Raw genomic sequence first — 19,361 nt, 5'->3', positions numbered from 1 at the left:
CTCAGGATCTGTGGACCCCACAGGATCCCCACCTACCTCCACTCACTTCTTCTCACCACTCTCTTTCTCACAACCCCATAAACACTCTTCCCCAAAAACCCTTCACCAATCACCTCAAACTCTCTTCTCCATCACCTCTTCACCACTCACATCTATCCACTCTTCCCCATAAACCTACCTCATAAACTCCACCTACCTTCAAAATTCAAAACCAATTTCCCACCCAAACCCACCCATATGGCCGAAACCCTTCCCCCCTCCCTTCCCTATATAAAGACCTCCATTCTTCTTCAAATTCACACAACACATCCCTCTACACTCCTCTTGGCCGAACCCACATCTCCCTCTCCCTCTCCATCTTTCTTCTTCTTCTTCTTCTATTCTTTTGTTTATTGCTCGAGGGCGAGCAATATTCTAAGTTTGGTGTGGTAAAAGCATAGCTTTTTTGTTTTTCCATTACCATTGATGGCACCCAAGACCAGAGAATCCTCTAGAAGAGGAAAAGGGAAGACAAAAGCTTCCACATCCGAGTCATGGGAGATGGAAAGATTCATCTCCAAAGCCCATCAAGACCACTTCTATGATGTTGTGGCCAAGAAGAAGGTGATCCCTGAGGTCCCTTTTAAACTCAAAAGAAATGAGTATCCGGAGATGCGACATGAAATTCAAAGAAGAGGTTGGGAAGTTCTAACAAATCCCATCCAACAAGTCGGCATCCTAATAGTTCAAGAGTTCTATGCCAATGCATGGATCACCAAGAACCATGATCAAAGTAAGAACCCGGATCCAATAGCAAAGAACAGAGCTTGCAAAAAAATATATATATAAAAAATAGGCGAAAAAAAAATATAGAAAGAAAAAGAAAAAGCAAGCAGAAAAAGCCAATAACCCTTAAAACCAAAAGGCAAGGGCAAATAAAAAGGATCCCAAGGCTTTGAGCATCAGTGGATAGGAGGGCCTAAAGGAATAAAATCCTGGTCTAAGCGGCTAAACCAAGCTGTCCCTAACCATGTGCTTGTGGCGTGTAGGTGTCAAGTGAAAACTTGAGACTGAGCGGTTAAAGTCAAGGTCCAAAGCAAAAAAAAAAAAGAAAAAAAAGAGAAGAGTGTGCTTAAGAACCCTGGACACCTCTAATTGGGGACTTTAGCAAAGCTGAGTCACAATCTGAAAGGGTTCATCCAATTATGTGTCTGTGGCATTTATGTATCCGGTGGTAATACTGGAAAACAAAGTGCTTAGGGCCACGGCCGTGGATTTTCTGGAGCTACAGAACTCGAAATGGCGCGCTTCCAATTGAGTTAGAAAGTAGACATCCAGAGATTTCCAGCAATATATAATAGTCCATACTTTGGCCAAGAATAGACGACGTAAACTGGCGTTCAACGCCAGCTCTCTGCCCAAATCTGGCGTCCAGCGCCAGAAAAGGATCCAAAACCAGAGTTGAACGCCCAAACTGGCACAGAAGCTGGCGTTCAACTTCACAAATGGCCTCTGCACGTGCAACACTTAAAGCCCAGCCCAAGCACACACCAAGTGGGTCCCGGAAGTGGATTTATGCATCAATTACTTACTTATGTAAACCCTAGTAGCTAGTTTATTATAAATAGGACCTTTTACTATTGTATTAGGCATCCTGGATTGTATTTTGATCCTGTGATCTCGTTTAGGGGGCTGGCCATCTCGGCCATGCCTGGGAAAACACCATTATCAATTTATATCTGCCTAACTGAGATTTGCAAGGTGACCATAGCTTGCTTCATACCAACAATCTCCGTGGGATTCGACCCTTACTCACGTAAGGTATTACTTGGACGACCCAGTGCACTTGCTGGTTAGTTGTATCGAAGTTGTGAACCATGGTATTGGCACCATGTCCTTGGTGCCATTGCCAGGGAAAGAAAGAGCCATGAATTTTACATCATTAAAGTGTAATCACGATTACGCGTACCAAGTTGCTCACGTTGCCAGGGATTGTTCGAGCCTGGACATCACAATTTCGTGCACCAGGTGCCAAATTATTTAGGGTGCCAAATTATGGGCAGCACCCTCCCCCTTTTCAACCAAATGTTGTTCTTTCGAACATGGTTTTTTATTTTGTGATCCTTCCCCAGCGTCTTCAGATTGTCGCTTAACCCCCGAAATTGATTTGAAAGAACATTTACTCCTTGCCAGATATTTCATATTCTTCTTTCTACCCCCCTTATTACCTCCAAATTACTCACCTACTCCAATAGAAAATACATAATCCGAACAGTTTTTTTGTATTTGTTCAGCTCCATTTTCATCCACATTCTCCTTGTCTTCTAGAATATGTTGATCCTCCAATGCACCTCCATTTTCTCCCACTTTACTATTACCCTTTTTTTGCTTTATACTTCATCTTCTTTCTCTTGCACCTGTGAATTATTATCCTGGACAAATAGGTTGGCGAAACCTTTGATTAAACACACTGGTATTGGTTTGTTCGATCTCTCTCTCTCCCTTCTCTAGCCTTGTTCCTCTAACTCGGGTGCGGATGTTCCTTTTGGTTCCCAGTTCTCCTCCCAAGTTGTTCAGCCCGTAGCCAAGGTCCCCACTGTTTCTCCTATTGACTTACCTTCACCGAGTCCTCCATATATTGGCTACAAGCTCTGATTTCATGCCTTCTACAGCCACAGTAATGACAAAAGTTTCCGATTGTCTCAGACTTGATCTGAATCTCTATGACTTCGTTATTTCTGCATGCAATTTTTAAAATCCTTCTCAAAGGCTTAGTTATGTCCAGTAGCATTTGAATTTTGAGATTTGTTTCTTCTTTTCCCCTCATAGTGAACACATCAGCATCTAAGACCTTTTCCATCTCCTTTCCCACTTTTCTCCCTAAACATGTTGTCTTTTATTGCTCAGGTAGCCCTCACATTTGCACCCATATGGGAACCAAAGTAAATTCCTTTTCATTAATCTCAATATCTACTGAACACTTCCGTAGATTTAAAATGTAATTTTTAAACAGCCACAGTGCCCCTTTCTCTATTCGAACCAAGTCAATTTCCTTTTCAAAAAAAAAAAATTGGAATAGATTTCCTCCATGGTCCATCACCTTAAAGCCCTCTAGTTGTCTCCATATAGCATATAACGCTGCTTCAAGGGTTCCAACACTGAATTGTCTATCTGCCATGAGTCTGTCCACCAGACTCTTTGTGCATTTTTTCATTCCTTCCTTAATATCTTCATCCTCAAAGTGAAAAATCTTATCCTCCTCATTATTATGCACAAACTTGTCGTGATACTGATTAGCAGGCAAAGCTACCATGGTTACCTTTAGATACTTTACGAGCAAAACTTGCAAAATTAGGATTTCTTTGCAAACTCTAGCAGAGCAAGAAAATAACCCTAGCAACAGGGCAAAAATTTGTAGTATTTATTAATTACTATAACAATTAATAAATACTAAATAAAATAAGTTCTGATTGTTTTCTTTTGACTCCCTAGCATTACTTTCTAAATAAATATTTTAAATGAACTTGTTTGGAATCTACATGGCCTCTTGGAGGATGGTGAAATGCAAGCCTATCTAGGAGGAGACAAAAGAAGCAGGATCAAGTTGGATAAATATTTGGCTTCACGCGATTTGATGAATCAAAAGTAATAGATTTTAATAAGAAAAATATAGAGAGACAATGAGAATACTAAATATTGTTAAAAATTGAGTAAAAAAAGAAATTAAAATTAAAATTATAAATCATATTATTAATTAATTATTTTTAATTTCAGATTTTGAATTTTAAAAAATAAGGATTTGCAATTAAACCAAATCACAATTGGCACAAACACAATTACTCCCAATACCACGCTAACCTCCTATTCTCCATTTGCGATCTCCGGTTCGTAGAGTCACCCAGGCGTCGCTGCACTTTTGCACTGTCCGGTCCGACGCCGCCCACTCGCCCAGCCTCTCCTCATTCCATTTGCGCTCCGTTGCTATGTGAGATCGCACTGCAGCAGTCCCATGCATCCTCTTTCCCGCTGCCCATCTGCCGCTGGTCGTGCAGGCTCTATCGCAGCCTCACCGTGCGCGGTAGTGTTATCGACGTCCAACGCCATACGTTGCTACATTTTCACATGTGCATAACCGTCACATGCACGTAAATAGAGTCCAACTTGAATGAACCGCTTTGTGATGCCCCATCGTCATTCACCAACGATAATTTTTCTCATTCACACGTAGTGACCAATGGATAATAAGGTAGATGTTCAGTTCATTAGGTATGCAGATAGTTAGTCTAATACTTATGAGGCTATTTGATTAAGTAGTTACTAGTAACATATGCCGGATGTTTAATTCAATAGATATACAGATGGTTATGTTGATTCTTAATTGGATGGTTATTCCTTTTGATTCGGTTTACTCATGCATAGTTAATCAATGGTTGGATATTCAATTCACTAGGTGTGCAGATGGTTATTCTAATACTAGGGTTTAGGAGGTAATTTGGGATGGAGTACTTTTTTTTTATTGGACCAATTCTAGAACCTATTATTCACATTGTTCACAAATATCATTGTCTACCTAACAAAACCGATTTTAATAATCTTAAAGCTTCTAGTTGTTTATATTATTTCTGATTCCTTCTTCATAATGTAATGGTTACGGAGTCATTATGAGCTTCCATATGCATTTCGTTACCAAGGGAGAGCCGTAGAAAATTTTGTCATATACATGTAGCTATTGATTTGTGAAAACCACTTGTATCTATTGTAATTTCCATATCCCAAGTGTGATTGGTTATTATCTTTAGCAATGTTTGATTATAATCTAGTGATGAACTTTGATTTGTATTGAGTTTGATTATTAGCATAGTTGATACGTTTGTTATAAAAGTGGTTATTATGAGCGTTATTGCACTTGAACACCATACGCTTGTAAAAATGTTTGAACTAAGATATGCCTTTCTTTCTTGTGATTTTAATTTTTGACTCATTAATAAACTTGGCCAAATCTTGTTTCATATCAAACATACATTAGATTACTTTGATTTAGGTTTTAGTATTTGGTTATAGTTAGATTTTGAATTATGATTTGAAATAAATTTGATTATAATTTGATTTGTGAACATTGATTTGGATTCTTGAGTTTAATTATTATCCTAAGCATGTTTGATTATAAGCGAATTTTAAAGTATGATTTGAAATGTGTTTGATTATAATATAATTTTTGAATTTTGATTTATATTTGAGTTTAATTACAATTTTGAGCATGTTTGATTATAATCGAATTTTAAAGTATGATTTCGAATGTGTTTTATTATAACTTATAAATACAAAATGGAATTTTTTTAAATAATTTCTTTTACCCTTTTAAAAGCAATATTTTTCTAAATTTTGATACCTTAATTTCTTTAATTACAATGTTCATATTTTATTTTTATGTCTATTGTTATTTTTCCAGAATTTGGATTGTCATCCCGTGTTAGTATTGGAGGATCATTCTTTCATTTTTTTTGTATCGAGCTAATGCTTTTAGCCATATGATCATATATAGATTGTATTACACTATTTTTAGCCGTGGTTGGTGCTGAAGTTCTCGGTCTTCCTTATGCCATGGCACATATGAGATAGTAGTTATGTGCTTAATGATTCTAGTTAGTGTGTGTATATGTATGAAATTGATATTTGAAATGATGAAATTATTGAACATGCAAGGAGCTTGGTCTTACGCTGATTAATCATGTCATGAATTTTCACACTGGATATAATACTCAAGTAAAAATAGAAGCAGTGATGGATCACTGACCAGCAAGGAGCTTCACGAGCCAGAATCTCCTGCCACAAAAAAGGAGCGAGGACGAAAGAGGAAGGATCAAGGCAACTCATTGAACCATATCTAAAACCAGGTGAGGAGATCAAAACTAGTAGTCAAAGGGAAGTAGAACAGAGGCGAAAAAGGAGGCGATCCAGCAGGGAGAAATTTGAGGTGGCAAGTGGCGAAGGAGCAAAAAGACCAGGAGGAGCTGGCGAAAAACAAGAACGACCAGCGTCAGCGGTGAACCGTTCGACCTCCAGCATGGCGATGACACAAGGATGATGGCGGTCGATGAAAAGAGGGACCGAGGAAGCGACTGTCCAAGGAAGGCGGCGAGATCTGAAAGAGAAGGGGAGACGCGTGACATATAAAATGAGTGACTAATTTGTATTGAACTTTTATACGTATAAATATAAATTAAAGATGAAGACTCAATTGATAATTGAGAATTGTTAGATGATGATTTAATCAAATTTGTTAAATTATTTAACGATTTTTATATATCAACTTTACATGAAGACAACTGAGTTTCCACCAAATACATAATGGCTTATTTTAGTGTATAAATAACATTTTTGACGAATTAATTATGAGTATATCATAAGACACAAATTTTAAACAAATAAAATGTTTGCATCCGTGATATGTGGGATAATGTACTCCACATATCTTGTTTACATTGTAAATGAGATATACTCATAATTAATTCGTTTACACCGTAAACGAGATATGAGTATTTGTAAGTATAAAAATATAATTTTTATAATAATTAAAAATATTAATAATTTGGTTTNGTGAAGTATATCAACCTTCACGTATCACGAGTGCACCTGTTTTGTTTGTTTAAAATTGTTACCGTTAATAAAATATACTCATAATTAATTCGCTTACACGGTGCTAATAAATAAAATATTTATTTAAAAAAATGACAAAAAAGAAGTCTAGACGGTGATAAGGAGCATTCACAATGTAAATTGGGCTTTTTTTGTACTCAAATTCTTTTACCCAACAATGAAATGCATGTTGTGATATGGATGTCCATGACGTATTTTATAATATGGGTGACCCAATTTTTTAATGAATGTTAGGAGACTCAAGTTATCAAGAGGTTAAATTTATTGAGGTTTGAAAATAATGAACCTTGTAAGGGTATAAATAAAACAGCGTAGTATAAGACAAAATAACACACAAGATTAATATAAAACACATCTTTCTCCCCATATAGATGTATGCTGCAACATATTAGTGAATTTATATATTAATCATTTTAGTTATATTGAGATAATAATATTAGTGAATATTAATATTAAAGTTCTTTATTTACACTTTTTTATTTTATATTTATATCTTCTTCCTTATTTATTTATTTTACAACATATTATCAGTATGAGACTTTGATCAAAATTTAGGAAGACACAGATAATAAAATTTTCAGAAAAACTCTGCATACAAGCCCTAATGACTTGTATGCTTTACAAGTTCATTAAGGAATAAACCCAAAAGACGCGCTGCTACACATACGTCCAATACACGCGCTATATAAGATCTCGCGTATATATAACTACCAAAATTTAAAAGATTTGTTTCCTTCTTCGTTCTCCTTATTTTCAGATTTGCTCGTTCTTCTTCTCGCACCTCTTCCCTGCTTCTTCTCGATCGTTCTTTTCCCCTCCTTTCTCACTGGTATGTTCTTCGTTATTTACGTTAGTTCCTCTCTCTGCAACTCCAGCTTCGTTTTCTATTTGATTTGTTGTTTTCTGAAATCAAAGTTTGAACTCGTTTTGAAGATTATGGATGATTCAACCTCAGATTGTCAGCTGAATCAGGGCAAAGTGGATTATGAATTTGAATCTAACGAAGTTCCTGAGGTTTGATTTACATACGATTACTTTGAATTTTGTTGCAGTCATTTGAATAGCATTGTGTAGCTGAATAATTCGTGAACATTGACTGTGAATCTAACACGTTAACATGAATATGTCGATTGAATGTAATGTATTAGTTTTGATTAATTATCTGGAATTTATAGCAGACGCTCGGGTGTAGATCAGAACTTTTTTGGGTGTATTTTTTCGAGAAGTGTGGGTGTATTTACAGTTTATGGCTTTTTGTGTTATGTTAGCTGAGTTGTTGTCATTCGGGTGTATTATATCAGACATAATTTGGTGTGTTTTTAGTTTTTGACATGGTGTATTCTGCAGCCTATGTATTTACAGTTTATGGTTTTTTTTTGTTATTTTAGTTGAGTTGTTTCGGTTCGGGTGTATTATATCAGCAATGATTGGGTGTATTTTTAGTTTTTGACATGGTGTATTCTGCAGCCTCTCTCTGTTGTTGATGACCAGTTTGTTCCGAAGGTTGGAATGACCTTTACCACCCTTGAAGATGTTGGAAAATTTTATAGGAACTACGCCAAGGCTGCAGGTTTTTCTACAAGAGTTCGGAGCACAAATAGGAAGGGAAACGAGATTAAGAATCAATTGATTACATATAGCAGAGAGGGAAAATGGAAATCTAAAATATCTCCGACCGAGAAGACCAATCCGACAGCCGGTTTAAACTGTCCTGCAAGAATTTATATACACACATTGAAGGATGTCGGTGCTTGGATCATTTCAAAAGTTGTGCTGGATCATTCACACCCCTGCTGTCCAAGTAAAGCAGAGATGCTCAAACAGCACAGGGAACTAAGCATGTCCATTCGTCGTACAATAGAGAATAACGAGGAGGCTGGTATCAGACCAAACAAAACCTACCAATCATTTGTTGCGGCTGCGGGGGTCACCGCGAGTTAAATTTTATCGAAAAAGATGTGAGGAATTACATTACGAGAGAAGTGCGGAATGTTTCCGAACAAGAAGATGCAAAGGAATTCGGGAAATATTTGTTAAGAATGAAAGAGAAGAATCAGAATTTCTTTTTTCAGCTTGAACTCAAGGAGGATCAATCGATTAAGCTGGCTTTTTGGGCCGATGCAAGAAGCAGAGCTGCCTTTGAGTATTTCGGAGACGTTATTTCATTTGACACCACCTACAATACAAATAGGTAACAAACTGTCCCTGTTTATGATGCTAAATTAATGTATTTTTATGAATCTGCTGCAGAGGTGTATATTGGCTGTTTTTTTGGGTGTATACGAAGCATTTGTTGGGTGTACCTAATGATTTTGCATTCTGCACTATGGTAATTTGTTTCAGGTATAATCTGGTTTGTGGTTCTTTTGTCGGGGTGAATCACCACGGCCAGTCAACACTTCTCGGATGCTCTTTGATGAAAAATGAAGAAATTGAATCATTCAAATGGTTATTTGAATGTTGGCTTCGTTGCTGACAAACCCCAATTTGACGGTTTGTTTTGCCTTGAATTTAGAACATTTTGATAACCTTTTGTCACATTTAGCCTAAGAATTAGCATGGTTTTGTTATCTCTTCCATGATTGTGCTTAAGTGTAAAAAACATGCTTTTTAAGCCTTGTCTTGGTAAATTCTAGTTTCTGTTTGATTCCATACGATGCCTTGATGTGTTTGCCAGTAACCTCAGGATTGAAACTAGGCATGGATCAAAGGAAGCAAGGAAGGAAGCAAGGAAGGAAGCATACAAGTGGAGAGAAGCATAAAAAAGTCAAAGAAGCAAAAAATGGCGCCGTTGCCGGGGATGAGCAATGGTGTTATGTTATTGGTTATTGTACATATGTGAAAAGTGTAAATAGTTTGTCTTTTGCTTGTTTACTAGATTTTGTTAGTTTTATTTTGTTTTTCCATAATGAATTCTCACCACTTTGGCTATGAGTTTGGCTCTAATTGTGTTGTGGGGAATGTGAACTTCAATGCTAACATGTACCAAGGATGGAACACTCCAAGATGGGAAGAGCCTCAAGGAATTGATCACTCCTATTGGCAACAACCTCCGGATACTTATAGGTATAATTTCCATCCTAATGCATGTCAATCCAATGGCTATGGTGACTCACCTTGTGATTTTCAACAACCACCATCATATGCCTATGAATCTCACCCTCAACATGAACCTCAACCATTCTCACAAGCCTTTCATCACCAAACACCACCCTATGATCCATATCCATCATATAACCAATCATCCACACCATATTCTTATGGCCATTGTGAGCAAGAACCTTTAGAACCACCACAACCATATCAAGATTACTCCCAAGAACCACCTCAATGCACACCGTTTCCACAATTTTACCAAGAGAAACCACCTTCTTACCATAAAAACTCTCTCCAAAATAATGAACCTTCCTTTTCACCTCAAGCCCCAATAGACGATCCTCTCACTTTGTTACTCCAAGGACAAGAAGCCATGAAGCGGGATACTCTTGAGTTTGTCACCAATTTGACCAAGGTGGTGCACACTTTAGCCCACCAATGCTTGAATACTCAAGGTACTTCCGTGACCGCATGTGAAAATTCAAAAGAAGAGCAAAGCGTGAAGGAGAAATTGGAAAATTCGGTGGAGAAGGAGAAGTCAAATTTTGTGTTGGAACAATTGGAGGAGCCTATGATCATTGAAGAAAAGGAAGAGGTGGTCGAAGATTTAGGAGATGCTGAAAGTCCAAGGGAATGTAGCATCATGGAGCACTCTTCCAAGAAGCTTGATATTGATGTTGAAGAGGGTGCGCAACCTCCAAGGCATATCATCGTTGGAGACTTGGAAGAGGCTTATCAAGAGATGGATTCAATCATGGATGAATTTCTCTCTACAATGGAAGCCTCTCCCATTGGACACTGCAACTGCTTGGGCCAAATTCCAGAGAGTTAAGCCATTTCTGGGCTGGCTCTAGGCCCCAGGCCCAACCCCATCTGCGCGAGCGCGCGCATCGCGCCAGCGCGCCATTTCACGAATTCGTCAATGCACGCGGACGCGCACTTGTCGCGCGCGCGTCCTTGCGCGGTGCCACCAAACTAGGCCATGGACCAGAGAGTTGGGCGTACCTCAAGCCCATTCTAAGCCTAAGGCCCAATCTCATGTACGCGTGCGCGCACTGTACGCTCACGCGTAGATCTCCATTCCCCTCAATGCACGCGGACGCGTATTTGCCGCGTGCGCGCAGGTCGAGTAGCGCGACCTTCAGGCCATTCTCCAGAGAGTTCGGCCTGGGTTGGGCCAACTCTAAGCCCCTAGCCCAACTCCATGCACGCGTGCGCGCACGGTACGCGCACGCGCCCTTCCCTATTTCGCTCACCCTCGCCTAAGCGCGTTGTACGCGCCCGCGTAAGACCCCATTTTTTTCAATGGACGCGGACGCGCGATGTGCGCGCGCGCGCCAATTCAAAATTCGGGATAACCCTAGCTCGCGAGGCACACTGCGCAGTCGCGCACCCCAGCCTCCACCCCCATCTTCTTCTTCTCCTCGCCCCATCTATCATCGCAGCAGCAACACCTGCCGCCGCCGCGCCTCCCTCACCGCCGGCGACTTGCCCTCCCTCATCATCGCCTTCTCATCCCCCTCTCACCGCCACCCATTCTCTCTCTCACTCTTCTCTCCCTCCGCCCTTCAGTTTCCCGAACCCCCACCGCGCCACCGCGCCGCCATCACTGCCTTCCTCTCTCTCTCTCTTCCCTTTTCTCATCCCCCTCTGCCCGACTCACCACCGCCGACCCTCCGCCCTTCCGTTTCCCGAACCCCCACCGCGCCACCGTTCACGGCGGTGCCACTCTGTTTCTGCTGCCTTATCCCCCCCATTTCCATTTTCAGTTTTCCCGGCTCCCAGGTTCCTGCTCCATTTCTGCTATCTCTGTTTCTATTTTCCCTTTTTCTTTTTTTTGTTACCCACCATCAGGCTGAGATAGCCATCCATACCATGACATTTGATTATGAGGCGCTTCGGCGCGTGATTGGGATACCGGAGGCTTCATGGGTTATTGATGCGGGCAACACCAAGCCGAAGGGGATGTTATTCACTCATTTGACCAGGGAGGCCAAGACTTAGCAGATGATCTTCGCCCACTACGTCCTGCCTACCACCCACTTTTTCTGAGGTCCCCATGGAGATGCTTTTGCTGATAGGGTGTGTTATGGAGGGGAAGGATGTCTCCTTCCCTAGACTTATCCGGCAGTGCATGTGGCGGGCGCATATTCGTGGCCTGCTTCCATTTCCTACATTGGTCACGAGTATGGCGGCCTTAGCTGATGTCCCATGGTCAGTTGCATGGGAGGAAACGCTCCGAAAGGGTTTCTCACCGATCAATGGGCATCAATGAAAAGGGCTTTAGAGGCCTGTATGCCAACAACAATTCACCGTTGGTGTATTTGGCACATCATGATTAAAAATCTGCAGCAGAGGTGTAAATTGCATATTTTTTCGGGTGTATTTATAGTCTGTATTTGGGTGTATTCTGCAGATCTGTATGAAGACCGTCATATATGGGTTCTTATCTATCTGGATCACCACTTCTGGGTAGGGATGAGAAGCACACAAAGGAGCGAGAGCATGCATTCATTTTTTAACAAGTTTATCACCCGGAACAGCTCGCTTATTCAGTTCGTCAAACAATACGATAATTGCCTCGAAAGCCGAGAGCAAGCAAAGAGAGAATCAGATGCTGCAGATTTTCATACGGTCATACCATGTGCAACCAAATCCTCCATTGAAGCTCAGTTTCAAGATATGTACACTCATCAAAAGTTTAGGGAAGTCAAAGCGCAATTCAGAGGAAAGGCGAATTACATCACCAGATTAACGAATTCCGCTCTAGGCTATTCAGTATACGAAGTTGGAGAACAAGTTTCCAGCTTAATATTCAACAAGTTTGTGGTTACTTACGACTCAGTTGCAGCCGAGGTAAAATGCCAATGCTTATTATTCGAGTCGAGAGGGATACTGTGTCGTCACGCACTAAGCGTGTTAAGCTTTGAACAAGTAAGCCAAGTGTCACCGAGATATATACTGGAACGATGGAGCAAGAAGGTAAAGAGGCGACACACACACATCAAGAGCAGCCACGACGAGCCACTGTTGGAGCCAAGAAGCAAGAGGTTTGACCAATTGGTTTTTCGTTCGCAAAATATTTGTGAATTTGCATCCAAATCGGAGGAGCTGACTGCAATTTTGCACCGTGCGTACGATAACATCATGGCTGAGATGGAATCATTAAAAGCCAAAAGGAAGGGGACATCTTCTTTATCCCACGAAGACGCCAACTTGGAATCCGTTAACGAGCTTCAAAGCCCGCCAAGGATTCGAACAAGAGGACGTCCAAAAAATAGGCTAGGTTCAAAGTTGGACAAACAGATTGCAAATGCCACAAAGAAGAAGAAAACGAAAGTTTTAAGCGAGGTAAAAGTAATGTTCTTTAAATTTGTGGTGATTGAGTTTATTTTTCTCGTTAATAGTTTAGCTAATATGTGAGTTTCTTATATTCAGATAAACTTGTTTGATGCTGCATCAGTAGTGCATTCAAATTCCAGCTAATATCAAGGACATGTTATGAATTATCAGTTCAGGGTACCAGGAGCAGGGGATAACTCTTTGGGTGTATAGTTACAGAATATGGGTGTAAAAATACTGTTCTTTTGGGTGTATTTTTGTGAATTTTCTTGTGATTCACATTCTACATATAGATACATATATATAATATTAGGGTTCAGGGTTTTAGGGTTTACAGGTTAGGGGTAAGGGTTTATGTTTTAAGTGTTTAGGGTTCAGGGATTTAGGCTCAAAGCATCAGGGGAGATAGATTTCAGGGTGTATATTCAACTTTGTTTGGGTGTAAAAAATCGCAGGTTATGGGTGTATATTTGATTTGATGTTTTTCTTCATATTATAGTACCTGTAATTCATACATTTTGAATACAGCACAGACAGTTTAACAACACAGACAGTTTGGGTGTATATTTAAGCAATCTTGGGTGTATATTAAACTTCCGTTCGGTGTAAAAGTTTATAATTTGTGTTTAGATCTGCCTTGATGTTTTCCTTCATATTTTACCACCTGTAATACAGATCTTTTGAATACAGCACAGACAGTTTAACAGCACAGACAGATTAACTATGGAAAAAAATTTCATTGAACAGAAGTTGTTTATAAATGGCAAATTTTTACAGCATTTGTTCAATTTACAAACTAGCTAGCAGTTAGATTACTCAGTTTCTATATCAGTAGAATTTATCTGACAAAATGGACTCAATAATACTGAGGATGGCTTGGACAGTCTTATTGCATTACTCGCTCTAATTGCTTGATCTCTCTCTTTATTCATTTCACTGAATAGTATCCGCGAAGCATATTCTACTCTATAGTGGTCCACCTCGTCCTACAATTAAAAAGTATATTCTGTTTAAACAACAATATTAATTCCAGTAAAATAATACAGAGTTATATAGTTTTAAAGACAGTTACCTGTGGCCAATTATCCCATTCATACTTCACCCTTTTAATGTTTTCGGGCTCAATTAACTCAAGCCACTTCATAACGTAAATAGCACAGTCATAGCTGAAAATGAAGAAAATAAATTACAAATCTCATTTAGGAAAGTTTAATGTTCAGAGTCACAAATTTATACCTTGATTTTTGGCCTGAGATTTTAACGTATGTTGCTTTAATTTCCAACTCATTCTCCTTTTTCTTCAGAGGTGCCCCGCCGGCATATGCTCTAATTCTTGAAATTACATATCCCTTAAAAAACAAAACAAATCAGTAATACACCCGAATGAAATATACCCAAAAGAGAACATACTTACACCCAAAGCAAAACATACATACACCTTATATTGAATTGAAATACACCTATCTATTAAAATAAAGAACACAGAGCCAACTTACAGTGAATTTATTAAGCTGCTTTCTCCCATCGCTTGGAGCTTTCTTGTGTAGCGGGTCAAGTATATAAAATCTCCCATTTGTTGTATCAATCACCCATAACCACCAATGGCCTGAGTAGCAAACAGGTGCAAAAATCTGAAGGATTGCCACATTTCAACAGTGTGTTATTTTATTTGGCATATAAGTAAAGAACGGTACTAACAAATTTTACAAATGAAAACTCACATATTGATGCGAAGCTAATTTTTTTCCATCTATGAAGGGAATAAACATTGGGTAGTCTTCCACCTTGAATTCTTTATTGGTTTTAGGTGATATGAATTCCCCGTTTGGGTGCTTCGAAACGGCCATGCTCTGCAACAATTGTGAAACAACAAATGAAATATTGAAAATACACCCAAGTGAATACTTTAAATAAACCCAAATGACTACACAACTTACACCCAATTGAACGTAAAAAATACACCCAAATGAATACAAAAACAGACCCGTTGATCAGAGAATATACACCCTAAGGAATACAGAAAATACAGCCAAAATTCGTAGAAGTAACACTTACCACAATATCAGGGGGGAGATAGTATATTTGTTCTTGAAACCTTTTATCATTTTTCTGGTTGAGGATGAGGCACATGGCAGATACAATATAGAAATATATGCCGAAATCAATTTACATTAATAAACATTGCAGTTAACTTTGGTGTTAAAACATTAATGTTATTCTAATATTACCTCAGATTCTATATAACTTCCTGCCTGGAGCGATGCAAGGTGCATTCTATTCAAAATGTATTTATCTTGGGCAATCAGAGTGCACACGTTGTCAAACTCGTTAGTACTGCCATCTGCGTATGTCTTCACTCGCGTTCCCCAGATGTAGCACTTCTCTTTCATATCACCCGTATTCTGATTTATTCCCGCAGGAGTTTCAAACTTCCCAGAACTTTTTCCGCCAGTCTCCTTTTGAATTTGTGGACTTTTACTTTCTTCTTTCGCCGCACTGCTTGCTATTTTTTGTACCAAATCCTCTAATTGTTCTAGCAAATTTGCAGTTTCTGGAGTTTTTGCCCTGTCTGCCTCCTGTGTTGACGCTCCCTCCTGCGTTGCTGCTTCTTCTTGGCTTGAATCAATGAAGCCCAGGCTGAATGATGGCATTGGATCTGTTTTAGGAACATACGATGTTGTCCATGCCATCATCATCAGCGCAGCAGCATCTTCTTCGGCTGGATAACTGCGTGATCATGTATAACGTATTATAAGAGTAAGAATATACGGATGATAAGCAAAGATTGATTTTAGTCTGATGAACTTACCTTTTAGATGGAGCTGGGGGAAGCGTGGGTGTGCATCCTTCAAGTTTTGGGGGGGGGGGTTCAGGAGTGCTGCACGGCATAGAAAATTAATCATGACATAAAAAAAACTATTCAGGAACAATATACACCCAAAATGTAACCCAATATACACCCAAACTGTAACCCAATATACACCCATACATTGATTTTACTCTGATGAACTTACATTTTAGATGGAGCTGGGGGAAGTGTGGCTGTGCTTTCTTCAAGTTGTTGGGGGGTTCAGGATTGCTGCACAGTTACACAAAATTAATCATGGCGTAAAAAAAACTATTTAGGAACAATATACACCCAAACTGTAAGCAAATATACACCCGAACTGTAACCCAATATACACCCAAACTCTAAACAAATATACACCCAATACTATTTCTTACGTTTTTGTAGTTCCTTCAATTTGTAGCAGAGGAGTTGGTTCAAAATATGTCTCAGGTGTTTCTTCAAATTCCGGCACAGTGGTTGTTTGGGACACTGGCACAAAAACTTGAATTGGAACTCTAAACAAGAAGAAAAATGAAAGGTTAACAACGCCTTTGAAAATAATAAGGTTATAAGGTTGAAATATTCTTGAAAAACTCACATTGCAAGCGCTTCCGACGGTGTCTCTTCCCTCACAACCATTATATTTGAATCAGTCGGCTCACTGGCTGACTCTTGAATCAGACTCAACCTAAAATACACCCAAAGAAAGTCAAAAAATACACCCGAACAATTCAAAAGGAAGACAGGCTTTGTTTTTTGAGAACTTAAATACTTGCAGTTTTTGCTTTTTTTTCCTGTCTTTTTTTTATCGAATAAAATAATAAAGGGCTTTTTTTATAAAAAAAAATATATACAGAATTAGAAGTAGAAGGTAATAAAAGAACAAAAGTAACGGTTAGTTGAAAAAGAAATTACATGCTCTCTGCCGGCCTGTTTACACTACTTTGTTCTGTGTGTCCTTGAGAGGAAGGATCATCACTTTCCAAGTTCACGTCCGGTATTCTAAACAGATTTCATGGTATTCAGACAAAATATGATACAGGTAAATCATGATAACAAGATTTTATTAAATAATGCTTCTTACGTTTCAGAGGAGACATAGCGACCTTCTTGCGATCGCATGTCAGCTTCCTTCTCCCTGCGAAACAAGAAACAATTATTAGCAAAGAAAACACACTAAAATCTGAAATATACACCCCAACAAGACATACCCCTCTGCAGCAGATTTTTCATTATTTTCCCTTAACAATTCATCTAGATCTTCACTTCCTATTTCATATCTCTCACTACATTCATAAAAGAAGATGTTAACAAAAATAATTATGATGATAGACGGTAATATAGCTTAAGAAGTACTGTACCCATCATAGGATTGATCTTCTTCAGGAGATGAATGTTCAACAACAACCTTTTTCTTTTTGGATTGTGTTCTGGGTGGAAAAAACAAGTATGAATCAGAAATAAAAAATTAATTTTATCACAGAATATTATCCAAATAAGTGCTTTCTTTTTTGGTGTTCTTTGTGTCTTTTTCTTTTTTTTTTTTTTTGCTTCTTCACTGGTGATGATTCTTCGCTTCTATAAGTTAATAAGAGACACTTCAGTTAATACACAAAATCTTGATAATTAAGCCAAAAGAAAGGAGTAATAATTTCAGAACATTACTCATCAGTTGATTCAGATTCTGAATCAGAATCCTCTTCCTCTTGACTCTTCTTTCTTTTTTTGGAGTCTATTCTGGAAGGCAAACAATCATTATTTAGAACATACTAAAGATATAAAATACACCCAAATGAATGCACATGATACAACCAACTAAATGGACAATATACACCCAACACAACAAACGAAATACACCCAACTTAATAAACAACATACACCCAACTTCATAAACAAAATACACCCAAATGGTTCCACAAAATACACCCAACTCGATAAAGAAAATACACCCAAGTATGATACTTACTTTTTTCCCTTTTTGCTGGGTTGTTTTATTGGTGAATCCTCTGAGTCTTCTTAAGTCTCAGACTCAGAGGTAGAACTGTCACTATCAGTTGTTTCTTGCTCTGAAGACGATGTTGAACTTGCCTTCCTTTTTTTTGTTTTTTTTATTTCTTGTTTTTTTTCTTTTTTCTCTATTTTTTTCATTTTCTCTCTTGTTTGCGCCATCTTTACAATCCCCTGAAACATTAGAAATTTTAGTTAGCAGCGTTCAGGTAAATAAAATACACCCAACATATTATGTTCAGTTACCATATTTGCCTCTCCTTCCGCCGTCATTCTTTCGTCCAACTGCTCCTTACTCCAGTTGGCAATCCAGGGTTTTGGCGGTCTTTCAGCCCTCTTCTTGCCTTTATTTTTAGAAAGATGAAAATAAATTATCATCAGGGCAAAGAGGCAGCCATCAATTACCTTTTTCTTTTTCTCCTTGTAGTCGGTTTTGCCTTTGACGATGAAACTCAAAACATGCCCTCCCCAGTTTCTCTCTGTTATGGTGTCCATCTCAAAAATTGGGGCCAGGTGCACAGGCGAGATTTTGTTTATTTTCGTTGGTAAAAGGAACGCCATCTGTATATAGAGGATGAAAATCCTCTTGAACATTAGGCGATCCTCTTCGTTACCAACGCCAATATCCATCATCTCATCTGTAAGACTTTTGAGGGTCTTACCCTGAAATCTTCTAAAAATTTCTTTGTCATCCTCAGAAAGTTTCTTATAATCGACTTTCTGAGGAAATAGATCTCCTACGAAAAGGAAAACAACAAAGTATGAATATCAGTTCAAATACACCCAAGCGTTAGTTAATATACACCTATAATTTTTAGCGAGTTACCTGTTGCGTTGATGCCAAGCGCATCACCTATTTTTTTTGGTGTTATTTTAAAAGAACTGTATCCGGTTTCCAGTCTGTTCTCCCCTAATTTGAAGTTGTTAGCCAGCTCCCTTAACACTTGGTGATGCACCCTTAGTGGTGGGATGGGCATCAAGCCACCGAATCCCAAATCCCTCATAATCATTTTCTTCTCCTCACTCATGTTTCTGAATTTATCATTTAACAAATGTGTTGCACACTTAAGGTCTTTTGTATGCTGTAAACAAAAATAAAATTATAGTCAGATATGTTTCTATTATATAAAACTGATTTCATCTAAGACATATATTTGTTCTTACATTTCTTCCAGGTTGGTTTCTCACTGCCATTTTTTCTGAAATAAAAAATACACCCAAAGTTATCAGTAAGATTCACCCATATATATGAGTCAGATACACCCATAGATATCAGTAAGATACACCCATAGATATGAGTCAGATACACCCATAGATATGAGTAAGATACACCCATAGATATGATTCAGATACACCCATATATATCAGTCAGATATCACTCAAACATGCATCAATATACAAGGTCAAGCAATATACACCCACGGACAAGCAAATATAAGAACAGTTGCAA

At 38.6% G+C, this 19,361-nt stretch overlaps 1 long non-coding RNA gene across 2 annotated transcripts; it reads right to left on the bottom strand.

Annotated features, from left to right (window-relative positions):
- On the bottom strand, positions 15,935–16,540 carry LOC110270761. Of its 2 annotated transcripts, none has more exons than XR_002360396.1 (3): positions 16,503–16,540; positions 16,300–16,419; positions 15,935–15,952 (listed from the first exon to the last, which is right to left on the bottom strand). It is a non-coding gene; the product is annotated as an uncharacterized LOC110270761 (long non-coding RNA). The 2 variants fall into 2 exon arrangements; XR_002360397.1 differs by lacking the exon at positions 15,935–15,952 and adding an exon at positions 16,089–16,153.

This window comes from Arachis ipaensis, chromosome B04 (genome assembly GCF_000816755.2).
Source record: "Arachis ipaensis cultivar K30076 chromosome B04, Araip1.1, whole genome shotgun sequence".
Classification (NCBI taxonomy): domain Eukaryota; kingdom Viridiplantae; phylum Streptophyta; class Magnoliopsida; order Fabales; family Fabaceae; genus Arachis; species Arachis ipaensis.
Note: the sequence above shows the minus strand (reverse complement) of the source record. Positions and strands in the feature narration are given on the sequence as shown.